Source organism: Fundulus heteroclitus, chromosome 20 (assembly GCF_011125445.2).
Source record: "Fundulus heteroclitus isolate FHET01 chromosome 20, MU-UCD_Fhet_4.1, whole genome shotgun sequence".
Taxonomy (NCBI): domain Eukaryota; kingdom Metazoa; phylum Chordata; class Actinopteri; order Cyprinodontiformes; family Fundulidae; genus Fundulus; species Fundulus heteroclitus.
In genome coordinates this window covers 30,988,174-31,001,278 of record NC_046380.1, presented here as the reverse complement: position 1 = coordinate 31,001,278, position 13,105 = coordinate 30,988,174, and the positions used below count along the sequence as shown (strand labels likewise).

Genomic DNA, 13,105 nt, shown 5'->3' with positions numbered 1-13,105 from the left:
AATTAGACATTCTTTAACACTTTAATCAACTTAATAATAAAAAAGTAAGTTATTTGCTCACATGGGTGTCTTTTTTCTGAATAAATGTACTCAGGTTAAAAATTTAATTTGTTTCACATTTTCAGGGTGAGTTTGTGCTGCCGTCATAAAAGATGAATTAATTTTAAGGCCTTTTGCTCGTACTTCACTCCTTCAGCGAGCTTATGTTGCTTCTTTCATCCTGTTGCTATTAATAGCTTCACCTCAAGACACATTCAGTGGACCTTCTCTTTCATGTTCAAAGTGAAGAAGTTGTCTGGCCAGCTGATGAAAATCGCTTCAGTTTCACAGCAAACATTCCTGATAAAAGGGTCCAGGAGAGATGCGCTTTGTCCTTGAAGCTCTTCCTCTGCCAAATATCAGTACATTGGTCATTTTTCGTGTGCCATAAAAGCCATCGAAACGAAACGACAGCTCTGTTGGATTGTGCTTGCAAGAGTTAGCCCTAAAGAACTAGCAAAAACAAAGGGCCCTTTTCCTCTGTTTGGTACACATAGAAGACCACAATAGTTACTCGGGCAACCTGTAGACCACACAAAAGCTTCTGCAACCACAAGCTGATGCAAACAGGCCCATTTAAGCTTTTGAATGTGATTTCTCAGTTCTATTATGCCTTTCTGTTAACTTTTTTTAACTTATTTTCAATATAAAACAGTACCTAAATAATCCATCCATGCATTTTCTGCACCAGCTTAATCCTGTTAGTGGTCCTGGGGTTGGACCCTGTACACGCTGGACATGTTACCTGTCCAGCGTGGGCCTTTTAAGGGAAATAATGCAGTGGTTCCCAAAAAGGGGGTTTGGGGCCACCAGGGGGGTCACGAGATGATTTAGTATTGATGTGCTAAAAAGATTTTGGGTTTCTTTATTTGTGAAACCGATACCAAAGTATAAATTTACAAGATGTTCAACGTTCCTATTTTTTTAAAGCAGGAGGAAGGCAAGGCAAGGCAAGGCAAATTTATTTATATAGCCCAATTCAGTACACAGACAATGCAAAGTGCTTTACATGATTAAAATACAGGAAATAAAGCAGAAAAAAAGCAAGTAGGAAAATGCAGTTGGATTATATATATATAAAAAAAATGCATTCGACTATTTAACTAGTGCAGTCGAATGCAGTCCTAAACAAATGTGTTTTTAGTCTTGATTTAAAGGAACTTAGGCTTTCAGCATTTTTACAGTTTTCTGGAAGTTTGTTCCAGATAAGTGGAGCATAGGAACTAAATGCTGCTTCTCCGTGAAGGCTGCACTTTTTTTCTAAGAGTCCTTAGAAAAAAGCTATTTTATTTATTCTTGTAATTTCCCCCCAAAAAAGGAAAAAAAATCCCTCCCACCCACTCACCAGTCTGTGGTTTTGATATTTTGTGGGTCGCAGGCTGAAAGGTTTGGGAACCCCTGTTATATTGTATAGAAGTAATAGAAAAAAGTGTAAAACTACAGCAGAATCCGCATCAAAACAGCTAACTTGCTTGCCTTTCAGTGTGAAATTCAACAACCCGTTGTACTCGTATGTGAAGCTGAAACCTCGCAGCTCGCAGAAACTCAATTCTGAAGAAGGCTTAAAATACACGGCAAAACAAAGGAGGAAGTGAATTGTGTTCTGAAAAAAAACTCTGACAAAGAGCAGAAGCAGAGCGCCCATTAACTGGCTGCTCTTCTCGTGGCTCATCTGATTTCCTGTGCTACATTAGATCTGCCTCAGCCTCGGGACAAACAACCAGCCAGGCACACGAGCCTAAGGGCAATTTGGGGATACCAATTAAATGAACCGCCATGTTGTTTGGACCGTGGGAGGAAACCGGAGTACCTGGAGGGGAACCCAGGCACGCACGGGGAGAACATGCAACCTCCATGCAGAAAGACCCCAGGCAGCAGAACCTGACTGTGCCGCTGTGCTGCCCTCCTTTTAGAGAACATTTAAAAGCAGATTTAATATATTTTTGTAAAATTGTAAGTCCCTGTTTCCTTGAATGTTTCAAATCTGATGCTTGTTTTGTCAAGCATTTTTTCCCCCCCAGTTGAACCTGAGGGACAGCTGCTTGGGAATCTGCATGCTGCATGATGTGTGCGCAGTTTGCCTCACAAGCAACGTTTGAGCAACAGGCCCTGGAGGAGCTGCTGATCAATATGCTAAAAGCTGCTATAAAGCATCACGGAGCTCAAAGTGCTGCTGAGCGATGCTCGCTTGGGCCAATTCAGATCGTCTATGAACAACCAAGTCGCTAAACGGCTGCGTGTCTCACATATAGGATTAAACCACTTCCATTTCCATCAACGCAGTGTAAAACAGTCAAACACAAGAAAAAGGGGCGCCATAGAAGAGTATTCATACTTCTTTAACTTGTCGTGTTACATTCACAAAGCTCCATGGACTTGTTTGGACTTTACGTGACAGACCAGCAGCAAATAATAGTGTTATGCCCGGTTTTGAAAATCATGTATGAACTTTTGCCCATTCTTCTTTGCATAATGGCTCCAACTCTGTCGTGTTGGATGTAGAGCAGTGCTTCCCAGCCCTGGTCCTCATGTAGCCCTGTCCTGCATGCTTTGGGTGTCTCCTTCCGCCAATGGATGATTAAGAGGCTTCTGCGGCACTCGATGGCTCACAGATGGAAGTCATGCAATCATTTTAATCTGGTGAGCTGGAGCAGAGGCGCGTCCCCGACTACCGGGGTCAGGAACCGCTGTTGGAGAACATCTGTGAACAAAGATTTTTAGCTATTGCCGCGGATCCTCAGTTGGATTTCGGTCTGGACTTTGACTAGGCCGTTCCAACCCAAAAACCTGCTCTGATCCAAAGCACTCTCTTGAAGCTGTGGCTGTATATTTAGGGTTGTTAGAGGGTGAAGCTCAGCCACAAACAGGATTTCCTAATGGATGTTTCTGTATTTAGCTTTGTCAACCATACCATCAACTTTGACTAACTGCCCTGTCCCAGCTGAAGGAAAAGCATTCCCACAGCACCATGCTGCCACCACCATGTTTCACATGACAACGGTGTGCTTAATGCAATGTGCGATATTAGTTTTACGTTCCACGTCACATTTAGGCCAAAAGGTTACACTTTGGTCTAATCTGACCAGAGCACATTCTTCCAAGTTTTGCGTTAGCACCAAATGCTTTGTTGCAGGCTTAAAATGTGACTTTTTATTGCTTTCCTTTGTTGATAACAGTCCTGCCTGTCAGTCTTCCATAATGGCCAGATTTGTGCCCGATCAATAATGGTCTTTCAACAGAATGGAGAGATTCTCCTGCCTGAGCTGTGGATCTGTGCAGCTCCTCCAGAGTTACCATAGACCCCTTGGCTGGTTCTCTGATTAATTGTCTCTTTACAACTTAAAGAGTCCTATTTGTTCTTTTCTTAAATAATATTTGTTTGAACCCAAAAAAAAGCTCATCAGGTTTTATTTGGATAAAATAAATGTAGCTGTTCTATGCTTAAAGAACCACAACCGTATATTTAATGAAGGTTTTAAAATGAAGAAAAAAACATCAGATGTTTACCAAAAGACAGTTTTGCAAATGCCACATTTCAGATTTATGGAAATTGAAGAAAAATATAGTATTTTTTTTCTGCTTCATAAAAAAAAAAAGAACGTAACCAAATAAAAGTAAACAAACCACTTGCATCACTAGTGCCATCGTGTTGCTGCTATGCAAATATAGCATTAAAAGCTCAAATGCCAATTCTGGCCTTTTTTTCATCTTTATAAATATAACAAGACACAGGTGTGGACTTTAGCTTTGAAGTCTCAAAGGGCCGCCGGGGGAAGCCTCGGAGAGCCGCAGGCTGCACATCCATAGTTAATGTGAGCGGCTTCTCTTAGATATGCACTTGTTCCGTCGTCTCACCATGTTTTTATTCAGTTAGTTTATTGTCATTCGCGGCATGAAAGTAAAAAAAAAAAAAAACACAATGCTACGAAATGTTGGACCCCCGTCCGTCAGACGAACAGCTGTCATTAGAATCAACCAGTCAGTCGACATTTAAAATCAACCTATGTGAAACTCAGAAAACACTTTCCATTTCTGGATAATGCTGTGAACAGAGCTCTGTGAGATGTTCAAACCACAGGGACCCGCGGTTCTAACCCAGCCGCGCTTTAAACGTCTCCACAGCTTCTTTTATCCGACCTGTCTGCGGTGTCCCTCGGTCTTCATGATGCTCCTTGTTCTCTAACCAACCTCTGCAGTCTTCCCAGAACAGCTGGATCTTACTAAAGAAATGGAACAGTTATTCACGTTCGGTTTCATTCATGGGTGTCAGAGTGGTGGGGTGGGGGGGGGGGGCGATAAAATGTAGACACCTACAAGTTGTGAAACTTTGCTAGCGTTAGACATCAGTAACGTGGTCGGGCGGAGGCAAAGCGGAAGTGCAAGGCGTGAGAGCGCTAATTCGCCAGCCGTGAGCGTGAACAGCCGTCGCCCTCAGACCCGGCCTGAAGGGAGCAGAAGTGGCAGAAGTGTGTGACACGGTGCTGTAAGAGGACGCAGCGCCGGGCTGCCTGGTTGGGTGGTCTGCGTTGGCCCCCGCTGCTGCTGGGATGCTCATAAATCATCCAGCGTAGGTCTGTTGTCCCTGCGGTCAGGGTCAGGTGGGGGAAGTATTTATAGCTGGTCCAGATGCCGCGGCCCGTCTCCGGTGTGTGCCACCTGTGCCGCGGCTCTCTGTTGCACCTTGGCGTGCCTGTGCTTCCGCTGCAGGCACACTGGAGGCCAGCTGAATTGTTTTAGATGAGCTTTCAGCCCAGCTGGTCGTGGTTGGGGGGGGGGTGTACCTCCCTTTTGACACGGCGAAGACTAGAATCTTGCACTTTTCTGATGCTCGGTCGGCTTGTGTTGCATCGAAAGGCCGATTCTTTCACAGCAGAACGCAGAGGGAGCCGTCGAGTCGAATTTCAGAGCCTGCACAAGATATTGTTTTGACAATTTTTTTAAATGTGACATCTTTGTGACATTTTTTCTGTCCGGCTATTGCGTCTCCTTTCCTGTCTCCTTATCAGAGCTTCTTGCGCGGCTGATGTGCGCATTTTCTTTTTTTTTTTCACTCTCTCCCTGCTATGTGGAAGACGGGCTGCGGCACGTCAGGAATTCATATCAGCCGCCGCGCACCTTGCAAAACATCAAACGCATCAGAGGGAAGAAATGAGAGGAATTGGGAGCAGGGCGATGTAGGGGGGGGTCAGGAAAACATGGATGAATGTGTTTTCCAGACAGCCTCGCCCAGCTAATGTGCAGCCCTGCAGTACCACGGTGGAGTTGAGGCATTTATCAGAGAAGGCATCTCAAACCCAACAGATAAAGGCTTTTTTTTGTTTACCTCTATCAGCCCCAAGAGGAAGAGCAAGAAGAGGTGAGCGTTGTGCCAGATGTAACTAAACACCACCCCCTGCAGGCTGTGAAGTCCCATGTTTGGTTATAGTACATTCTCCCTGACACAAGTCTCTTCCAGTAGAGTGAAATGAACGGGACTGAGTGCGCCGAGGGGCAAACAGCCTTGATTTACTCCGTGGCGTGGTCAGCAGTGATGGTGGATCTTGCAGTGAGTGCAGAGATCAGCTCAGGCAGCTGCGTTTCCTGTTGAGATGCTCCTGTTGATTTCCAGACCCTCGCCAGTAGAGTTATGTTTTGGTTTCATCCGTGTTTTGAGTTGTTTGACCGCGAACGGCAGCGACCCGGACGCTGCTGATCTAACATCAGCCTCGGCCTTCGCTATTAACGTGCTTCAAATACTTCAGATGGCTTCCTTTCCCTCCTTCCCTTCGACCTCCTCCCATTCCTGTCATTTTCAGCCGCTGCGCTCGTCCCACTCCTTCTTTTCATCTCATCACTTTTTTTTTCTCTCTCTCTCTCTCTCTCTCTCCTATAATAAGCCCCACGCGAGGCAGTTTTCGTGTAATTAAAACGCACATCATTCATCTGGGAGGAAGGGAGACTCCTTAATCTGTTCCAACCCACATTTTGGCCTTTTGAGGATTCGGTCTGCGAGCGCCACGCACACACATGCCCATCCGAGCTTCAGTTGTTATCTTTTCCTCTTAGTCTTCATCTGTTCACTCCCGCCGCTACCCCTCACTGTTTGAACTCAGATGGGCGTTAGCTTTTACTTTTCTACGTTCATTAGCTGCAAATTAGTATGGACGACTGAGGTTAAAAACGTGTAAAAGCCTTGGAATGGATTCATCCTTTATTGCAGAGGTCTAGTCTAGCTGAAATATACATTTAAAAGTATATCCCTTTATTTGGGTGCATGTAAGTGAAGGTAATTGTTTATAATCCAGCCTATAATTTAGTCGCCTTCAGGGGTTGGCTGTGGCTCAGTGGGTTGGGTAGTTGTGGGTTCAATTGCAGCTTCTTACTGTCACATGTCAATGTAGCCCAAGCTGTCCACCGACCTCTGCATCGGTCTATGAACGTGTGTGGACGGAGCTCCAGTGTGAAACGCGTTGTTTAGTCAGTATGACTGGAAAAAAAAACATTTACAATAAAATCATGGCTGCCAAAATTAGCATGCTAGCACTTCCTAGCTAGCATGCTAATTGCCGCGGAAGTATTTTTATTTGTTTAAACTTTTTTTTAATCCTTAATCCATGAGTTCCTGCTGTTTCCCCTGGTGAGTGACATGGAGGAGAGGCTAATTTCTCGCTCTTTAAGATAAGCAAAGCAAGAGAACATGCCAGAGGGATTTCTTTCTTATAGAAACCAGAAGGATTTACGCGGAGGACCTAGAAATCCATCTACAATGCAGGAACCCGCACCATAAAGATATATGCTTATTGATATTTCAACAGGTTTTAATTTGTAGATAAGGATCAGCAGTCGTAGCTGTGCGGGTGGAAACCCGCCTCTGGGTCATTCACCCTGAGGCAGATGGACGTATTCTTAGCAGAGGGTTCAGGCGTGAATCAGTACTCGGAGATCAGAGCAAGTATTGGTGTCCAGATATCAGATGAGCAGCAAGGATCCATCAGGGCGAGGCAAGAAGAGAATAATCTGAGAGCATAAATGCGTTCAATAACAATGTGAAACTGAGAGACAATTATTCATCAGAATGAGACTGGTGAATCAATAGAGAAGAAACAAAATTAGCCACATGTTGCTCTTTAACCCTTCTCCTCTGGCTCGTTTCTCTAAGTTTGATTCAAAATAACGGGAATCGTGCTGTATATTATCTAATGATGTAGATGGCAATAAATATTTGATTTTCATGTCTTGAGATTTTTAAAGATCCCGAGAAGTTACTTTAGTAGGAGCAAGTGAGGCAGTCTTTAACAAGACAGGCAAACCATTATGAATACATGGCCTAAACAGCTTCCCAGCATTTTTATTAGCAGCATTGTCTAAATATTTTACGTCTTTTGCTGACACATGAAGACATGATCAGTGCGACCACTAGAAGAATAGTCTCTTCATCTGCTTTCTTTCTTTCCTTGTCCAACGTTGACGCATGTATCTTAGACTCTCTGGATTACAGTCATTTCAGTGCCTTGCGAGACTCTTTATCCCCCTTGGCTTATCACCTATTTTGTTACATTCCAACCTGTAATTTGAATGATTTTTAATCTTAATTTATGAGATGGAAATGTACAAAAGTTGGTGAAGTGAAATGAGAAAAAAACATGCAACAAAAATTGAAACAGAAAATTAGCATTTTTAATGCCTTAAAAAGTTCTGGTGCAACCAATTACCTTTGAAAGTCTCACCTGTATGCAGTCTAAGTGTCAGACGTTCTGTCAGTATAAAGAGACCTTTTCTGAAAGTCTCCAGAGGCTGCAGCACCACTAAACAAGAGGAACCACACTATGAAAACCAAGGAGTTCACCAAGCATGTCAGGGACAAAGTTGTTCAGAAGTACAAGTCAGGGTGGGGTTATTAAAAAAGGTCTGAATCTTTGACGTTCCCCTGGAGCACCGTCACATATATATAGTTCCCACTATAAAGGGAACTATTTATTCATTTTTATATGGGTCAAACTCTCAAACAATCCATTTTAATTCCAGGTTGTGAGGCAACAAAACATGACAAATGCCAACAGGGCAGTGAATACTTTTGCAAGGCACTGTTTTTGAACCATTCAGTTGAATTGCTGAGTAATTACTAGGTATTTTATTTCCATCGAAAAGCAATTCTGAGGTAATGGTAAAAGAAAATAAACACGTTTCTAATGAATGTGAAATGCATACTGAGAAATGTATATAGCAGTATTTTTATGCTTTATTATTCGATTGGTTTAAATCAAAGTCTGAGCAGCAAGTCAGAAGTGTAAAGCACCTAGCCCCCTATATTCATCCATATCTACAGTCAAGGCAATAACTAAATCGTTTTAATCAAGTTTATTTGACAACACACAGTAAAGAGGGCAGTAAGAGATGTAAAAAAAAATGTCTGAATCTCATTGCAAAATAGCAAACAGGGACATTAAATCTCTATAACAATCATTAGATGCTATCTTCATACCAACTGGTTGCCAGAAGAAAAAATAAATCATCTCTGTTCTACCGTCACAAGTCACAACACATGAAGCTCACTGGGAAATTAAGTGGAACGTGCGCTTTGGTCAGATGAGACTAAGATTAAGCTTCTTGCCAACAAACACTCCATGTGGGTCTGGCCTGAAACAAAGAATTGATGTTTTGAAAAGACTCACATGTCCAATATCAAGGGGCCGTGGGCCTGTTTTTCTTCCAAATATCCTAAGAACCTGGACAGAGTACATGTCACCGTGGAACTTTTTAAAAAACTAAGATATTTTAAATCAAAATCAGGTTTACAATCCAAAACATTGAGCAACTCGACAAAGAAATCCTTCCCCAGACACAACATGAACCTCGACATCCTGAAGAGAAGAGAGAAGGATCTTTGATCCTTCGCTCTGTGTGCTTTAATCTTTGTGAAACGTTATTGAAGACTAAGTGCTGTCTAATTGCCAATAATTGTGGATGCTGCTCAATAGGATGTCTTTTATTCTAACACCCCCATCCCACCCACCCCCTAACTGTCACTTATGCATTCTCTCTCTATCTATCTATCTATCTATCTATCTATCTATCTATCTATCTATCTATCTATCTATCTATCTATCTATATATCTATCTATATATCTATATATCTATCTATATATCTATATATATCTATATATATATATATATATATATATATATATATATATATATATATATATATATATATATATATATATATAAATGTGTGTATTCTTGAGCATGTAACAAAATTAATTTCCCCCTGGGATTATTAAAGTATGACTGAGTCTGAGTTACCACATAGTACAAGCAACAGATTTGCCACCCTTAATGTGTCTTAAAGTCTGATATACTATTCTTTGATTTAGGATAGATTTATTGAAGGTTAGCTCGAGGAGCTCAGACAATAAAAGGACAAAGTTGGGGTTTTTTTCGTCACTTTGTGAGATGTAACACCAGTGGTTCATTTTAATACTTGGCTCTCATGTTTCATGTTATTGCAGTTCCAGTATTGGCCACTGGGGACCGAGCTTCTGCTTTGCTCCAGGGTCTGTGTGTCATGGTATGTTTACTTGGCAGAGGAAGCTGACACACCTCTGTGCTCTTGCCTGGTTTGTGGATGGGTTGCAGCTTGCCGAGTGTACTTTTGTGTTGGAAAGAAAAGCAGCCCAGAGCTAGAACTTTACACAACCTACGGGGTACGGTGTTCTGATCAGTACTAAATCCATGTTTTTCAGGTTAAAATGCTGCTTTTTTTTTTTTTTTCATTTAATATGTCACTTTTTTCTGGCAGACCTCTCAGATGTTGAAACGACGACTATCGCAGAGACCACTCCTAAATGCTGTGTTGTGTGTAGCCCCGGGCTTCATATTTGCCTGTGACATTATTTTACTTTGTTAGAGCAGCTAGGATCCCTGTTACCAGGGTGAAATCTGGTCCAGCTGCACAGCTAAGTTGATTAACATCTCTTGTGTAAACCATCTGGCCTAACATCTGTTGACAGAGGTCTCGGCCAGCTGCAGTCAAACTTTACTCTCGCATCAGAAACACGTCCTCGCCATTTATTCAAGACAGTTTTCAGCGAAGTTGTGGGATCAAATCGGATTCTGCGTCCCGTGTAAGTGTGAAACGCTGTTACGTATAATGCGTCTGTCATTTCTCTTTTCCGTGTATGCTTTATGCCATTTCTAAATAGTCGGCTACCTCATGAGATGTTTTATAGGAAGCCTCAAAGGTTTGAACGCAGGAAAACTGTCTTGTTCCTCTTCTGGTGCAGCAGGAGTTCTGCGCTGTGCTAGCTCTGTCCACCTGTCTGTGAACGGGGGTGAAACCTTTTAGAAGTTTAGATTTAATTGTCATTTATTTTTATCAGCATTTCAGAAAAATCAAGGGCTTTTAACATAAATATATATTCAGATGACAATCTTTACCTTTAGCACTGAGAAACAGTGATTTTTAGGCGAATCAAACTCAGATTCAAAATTTTAAATAATCAAAATTTGTCCAAATCATAAGACAGACTGTGAGCTAACCTTTTACACCAAGGTGGGTATTAAATAGCCTCTTTGTTTTTATCACATTTGTGTGTTCATACAGTTGTCAGGATTGAACGTAGAATTAGTCCAAGACAAAGAAAACATTTTCCACCACCATCAAAGAGCAGCTCTGTTAACTACAGCGTATTATGTGGCGCAACAATGAAGGCTGATTGCCGCACTGCTGAATCGGAAGCCGCTGTTTCATAATATGTAGGGAAATTTACCACAAGTAATGATTAATATGTTAATAGGTTAATATGTGTTAATCCTTAATGTCATCTAAACGGACTGAAAAAGCTTCAAAATTCAGTCTGGAAAAATGATAGAATTTAGAAACGGAAACCTTATAGTGGTTTTCTTTCAGCCAGCTGACCTGCAGTGTGCACCAACAGGTGGGAAAGACTGACTCCAGCACTTTCTTCGGGCAGTATTTTTACGGTTTTAAGACGGCTACTTATTAAAACCTTAATATATTTCGATATTGGTAACAAACAGTTTGAAAGCTCAATAGGATAAAAGCTCTTCCATAAAAGGTCTGGCTGTCTCTCACTTCCCCACAGCCTGGATAAGCTGTAGACACGTCTTAGTCCTCCGGGCATCTTTTGAACCTGTAACTTATTAAAGCTTGATGCAGGTTAGCGGGCCTTTCCCTGGAGCAAACAGAGCCGCTGTGCTGTGTCCGTAATGAAACTGAGAGGAGCTCACCCTCAGCAGGCTCTCTCTGCGGTGACACCCAGTCAGCTGGCATGTCAGCCATGATAAATACGGCAAAGCCCGACTGAATGTGGCTCGGCTTGTGCCGTGTCTCCGCTCTGTCTGCACAACAGAGTTACTACGGCACCGGCGGCAGGCGTTACCTGCCGCTCGTTTTCAGGTTCGGTAGGGCTTACAAACTTGGCGGAGGTTACAACATCATGATACTATGATGTTATTCAGAGGCTAAATACAGGCTGAGCGCGTGAACTATTAAAACCTAGTCAGAGCCTGAGCTAAGGCACAGAAGGAGGAGCTGATTATACTCCTCGTACACCGTTGTGATACCACTCCCTCAGTTGGACGTGCCTGCCCTGATAAGAGCTCGCCTTCCTTCTTTTCACCTTATTTTGGATTCCTCGGGCCGACCGGAGACCGCCTTTGGTGCTTCTTTTTTTGTGTAAGTAGTGTTTCTTGCTTTAGAGCCCATGTAGCAGCAGAGGGACAAACCCTTAACTCTTTGCCTTTTTATTTTAAAACCCCTTCTCCTCTCAGCCGTGACCCTCGCTCCTGCTCCCCCCCCCCTCCTTTTCCTTCAGCCTGAAGGTAGAGCTCAGAGAGTTAGATCCTGCCTGGCATACTGTAAACTCTGCTTAGCTGCTTCTTTCTCTGTTGCCATCTGTTCTCCGCCTCTTCCCTACACAGATTTGCCTTTTTTCTAAGGTACGACTCACCTGTGGTTTAACTTCAGATGCTGGGTTTCTAACTCTCCACTGTTGTAACTTCAGGACAGGGCTGGGCTAAGAATATTGTGCACAACTTGATTAATAATTTTATTTAGACTCTTTCACTCTAGAAGCATGAAGAAAAACTTACCGTTGTTGATTTTTAACACTTAAGATTTGTCGAGAGAAACTGACTCAGTTTAGTTTGCACTAAAACACCCTGTGCTCTTTGTTGAATGTGCTTTTACCGCCGCTCTTTAGCTCATGTTCCTCTCCAAATACAAAATAGCCTGGGCGGTGATCGAGCTTGTAGACGGGGAAATCCTTGCATGGTCACACTTTTGGACCGGTGCTCTTGGAGTTGAAACCCTGTTTCCAGGGAAGGGCCACTGAGTAACCAAAGGAGTGGCTGTGACAGCCTGCATGATTCAACTTTTACAGCTCGAGATCCTCTGATGTCAGCACACATGGGCTTTTGACAGATTGCGAAAGGAGCAGTAATCACTCGGCGATGGTGTGCAGGCTGCATGCGTGATGAGTTGAACATTGCTCACAACGAGTACAGGATGGAGTGGACGTAGTTACGGTGGAGTGGGACCGTGTAGTTTTAGTTCCTGTTAACTCAAAAAGAGGAAGTTGTTGTTTTTTATAGTGATTATGCTCATCTATCTACTTGCATTAAGGATTGTTGTTGGTTTTGTTTGTTTGTTTTTTTTACCTTGGGGGAGTTCAGAAAGGGAACAAGAAAGAACCATTTCGTTTTGGTGCTGATCTCCAGATGGCTTCTATTAAAACTGCAAAAGTGTTGTATTTGTTGATAATTTCTGATCTACAGTTTTTGTAAAGCTTTGTTCTGCAGTTACTGATTTCTAGCCATGTTCAGTTTGTCTTTAGGTGCTATAAGATGTGAAATTAAAAGTGATCAATATATTTCTTTCTAACTGTCCTGACATGAGTAGTCATTAGAGCGTTCACTTTAAAACAGGATTTGACTTTGGTTTTTATTTTATACTAAGAAAAAAATATTACATAACTGAGATTTTAAACTCTCTTCAGCATCTTGTGTTAGCAATTAGCACAGTTAGCATAACTGAACAGCAGTCTCTCGGTGTACTCTTGATAAA

The 13,105-nt window shown here is 42.4% G+C and overlaps 1 protein-coding gene across 4 annotated transcripts in view; it reads left to right on the top strand.

Annotated features, from left to right (window-relative positions):
* Nucleotides 1–13,105, top strand: part of pxna (paxillin a) — a 44,524-nt gene that overhangs the window by 14,000 nt on the left and 17,419 nt on the right. The window contains exon 1 of one of the 4 annotated variants that reach the window (XM_021320549.2): nucleotides 10,059–10,142. The exons of the other annotated variants lie outside the window; for them this stretch is intronic. The gene's annotated coding sequence lies outside the window, so the exon portion shown is untranslated. Of the gene's footprint in view, nucleotides 1–10,058; nucleotides 10,143–13,105 lie in introns of those variants that run through there. 4 annotated transcript variants of the gene reach the window in all.